At 45.1% G+C, this 3,397-nt stretch overlaps 1 pseudogene; it reads right to left on the bottom strand.

Annotated features, from left to right (window-relative positions):
- Window positions 1-793: 793 nt before the first annotated feature.
- Window positions 794-1,291, bottom strand: LOC102865311 (annotated as a pseudogene).
- Between the last annotated feature and the right edge of the window lie 2,106 nt (window positions 1,292-3,397).

The following is a 3,397-nucleotide window of genomic DNA, read 5'->3' as shown; positions in this document are numbered from 1 at the left end:
TTCACTGACCCGTTGCCATCGAGTCGGAACTGACCTTTCAGAGGCTGTAAAACTCGGGGGAGGAGATTGTCCATCTTTCTCTCACAAAGCAGCTAGTGGATTTGAACTGGCTCCCTTTAAGTTGGCAGCACAATACCTTGCCCAGCAAGACGATTATACTCATTCTTGTCAGAAGCAACTTGGTGACAGTGAGTTCGATTTTATCCCCATAGGTATTTTGGGCATGCTTTATGTGGAGTATATGTCTCTGTAATTTTTTGGGAAGCAATTCCTTCTGTAATTCTCTCTCTTAATTACTGTTGTTGTTGTTGTTATGTGCCGTCGAGTCGTTTGCGACTCATAGCGACCCTATATACAACAGCCCTAAACCATGCTCTATCCCGTGCCAATCTCATTGCCTCTGACACACCCATCCTGATTACCCCAGTCACTGAATCAATCCACATCATAGAGGGTCTTCCCCTCCTGCGCTGTCCCTCTACTCTACCCAGCCTGATGTCCCTCTCTAAAGACCTGTCTCTCTTTACTAGTTTATATAAAATACCAAGCCAGCTGTAGTCATTTGTTGCTGGTGTCTGTTGACTCTGAGGCACAGGTAGCTTGAGGCTTTCCAGGTGAGTAGAACTGTCTTCAGGAGGCATCCCATGGCCTTTCCCCCCCAAGGCATGCTTTGTTTTATTGTACTTTTTTTTTTTTGACAGAAAACCAAAGCTGGGTTTATTGAAAACCGTCATGACCTAGCTGTTAGAGGGCACCAATATATATGTTGGGATCAGGGCAGGGGTAATGCTGCTCATGACGGCGGCACTGTGCTAGAGTCAGAAACAAACTCTGTGGCCTGGCGCACCCAATGCAGATATGGGGAATTCCCCTGCTCCACCGGCAATGCAATCACTTCAGCAACTTCGTGAGGGTGCACAGAACGAACAGAATCTGTCAAAGCTGGAACCAAGGAGCTTTGGGTTTTAATCATCATGAGCACCTTATTGTCTTCCTCAATCTTGCCTTTCCACTCATAGATGGATGTAATCTGAGGGATGAGATTGACACACCCAGCTAGGCGCTTATCCACTACAGCCCTGGCGATTTCCTTGGCGACCTTCTCGTTGGGGCAGGTGACAAAGGCTGCTGAGACCGAGCCAGGGACGTAGCTGGAGACTGAAGCCTGCGAGGGCTGGGACGGGGGACTGCCAGAAGCCATTGAGAGCAGGGCTCGGGGTAGTAATAGAAGGCGAGAAAACACAGGTAGCAGCGCCGGCATCCAATGAGACAGAAGCAGAGCGGCCACTCCGCCCCCTACTCATGCAGCCTCTGGGCGGCAGCCACGTGACACACACCTTATTGTACTTTTTTACTCTGCACATTTTATACAACTTGAATGTATGTGGCAGCCCTTCCCCAGGTGAGGTCTCTTGGCTCTGTGTTTCTGATAGCATATGCTCACTTTGTGCCTCTGTGCCACATTTTTATAATTGTCACAGTATTTCAAACCCTTTCCTGTACTTTTGCCTACTTAACTCTATACCTATACAAGCCGTATGCTGAACAAATAATTTGAGAAGCTAGACTATATGTGGAAGGATTGGAGGCTAAATTAATCAATAGCCTTTATTATGCAGATGATACCACATTGCTTGCAGAGAAGGAAAGTTGGAGATCAAAAAGTGTATATAGCTTTAAGTGTCGATTATGCCTTAATGCCAAAAAAAGCAAAAGTCCTCACCACTAGACTAATAGATGAAATCATGATAAGTGGTGAAAAGATTGAAGTTGTCAATGGTTTCATTTTACGTGAACCTACAATCAGCATCCATGACAGTGGCAGTCAGGTAATCAAAAGACATGCTGCACTGGGAAAATCTGCTGTCAAGGACCTTTCCAAAGGTGCTAAGGAGCAATGTTAACAGTTTAAAGATTAAGGTGGCTAGATCCTACCAGTGCTGTTTTCTTTTCCTTCCTATGCCTCTGAAAGTTGGACATGAATCAAGATGACCAAAGAGGAGTTGATGCTTTCAAATTGTGGGGTTGGGGGAAAGTATTGAATATCCTATGAGTTGCTAAGAGAAGAGATCGATATGTATGGGAGGAATTGCAACTAAGGTGCCCCTTAGAGGCAGAGATGGTGAAACTTTGTCTCACACATTTTGGGTGTATGATCGAAGGACTCAGCCCTTGGGAAAGGGTATCAGACTCAGAAAAGTCAAAAGGATCGGTGAGAGAGAGGAGAACCCTTGACAAGATGCATTGACTCAGTGACTGTGACAATGAGCTTAAGCAAGGGATAGGCACTCTCTTGTTCACAGGGTCACTGTGAGTCAGGGTCTGCTTGACAGCTCCTAACAACAGCAACTGCACACAGTTAAGGAGTCCAGGTTGTGGAGTGTGTTGCGTGTCAGGTTGCAAAACAAAAAGCCACTGGTTGAATCTATCAGCTGTTCCTCAGGAGAAAGATACACCGTCTCCTCACTGAAAGATTTACAGTCTCAGAAATCTGACAAAAGGTCACCTTGTTTTGGAATCAACTGGATGCCAGTGTTTTCACTGTATTTTATTGCACACTTGATAGAAGATGCTTTTTCGATGCATTAGGAAACCCCAAAATTGGTATGACTCACTTTATTTGGACATTGACTCTATTCTAGTGATCTGGAGCTTTGCCCAGAATAGCTCTAAGGTAGATCATTCGAAAATGCAAAAGCCTGTGTCAACTGTGTAAGCAACCAGCAACGTCTAGACGCTTGTAAAATCTCTGAGGCAAGTGACCTTGTTTCTTCAGGCAAAATTTTAAGAAAGAAAAGTGATGGAGAAGAAACTGTGTCTTTGTTATCTGGTGCTGTTATAACAGAAATCCCGCAAGTGGGTGGCTGTAACCGACAGAACCTTTTATTATCGCACCCTGTGGGAGATCAGGGCCCTGGATCCTGGGGAGGGCTTTCTGTCTTTGTTGACTCCCCCAAGATGGTCCTCGACTCCTTTCAGCTGGTTTCTCAGTCCTCTGATGGTTTTCATGTGGCGTGCTCTTTCCCCCGTCCATCCTAACTTTTCATGCCTAATTGGCTTTTTTCTCTCTCAGAAATACCTGGCTTAAGACACGCTCTGCACTGATACGGCATCATTAATTTATTAATGAGAAAGTTGTCTTCTGAAGTGAGCTGACATTGGACTTCAGGATTTACGCTGCATGTTTTACCAGGATGCAATTCGGTTCATAACAGAATCTGTAGATCACATCAATTTAAGGGATGTTTTCATTTCAATGTATGGGCCCCATTTGGATCCCAAACAAACTAAAAATTAAGTAACCGAAGATTCTCACCACTGGACCAATCGGTAGCATCAGGATGGATGGCGAAGAGATTGAGATTGTTCACAGCTTCAGTTTGCTCGGCTCCACGGT

The sequence above is a fragment of the Elephantulus edwardii genome, unplaced genomic scaffold, assembly GCF_000299155.1.
Source record: "Elephantulus edwardii isolate Elephantulus edwardi_28Jun2011 unplaced genomic scaffold, EleEdw1.0 scaffold00003, whole genome shotgun sequence".
In the NCBI taxonomy this organism is placed as follows: domain Eukaryota; kingdom Metazoa; phylum Chordata; class Mammalia; order Macroscelidea; family Macroscelididae; genus Elephantulus; species Elephantulus edwardii.
This window is presented reverse-complemented; position numbering and strand designations above follow the sequence as displayed.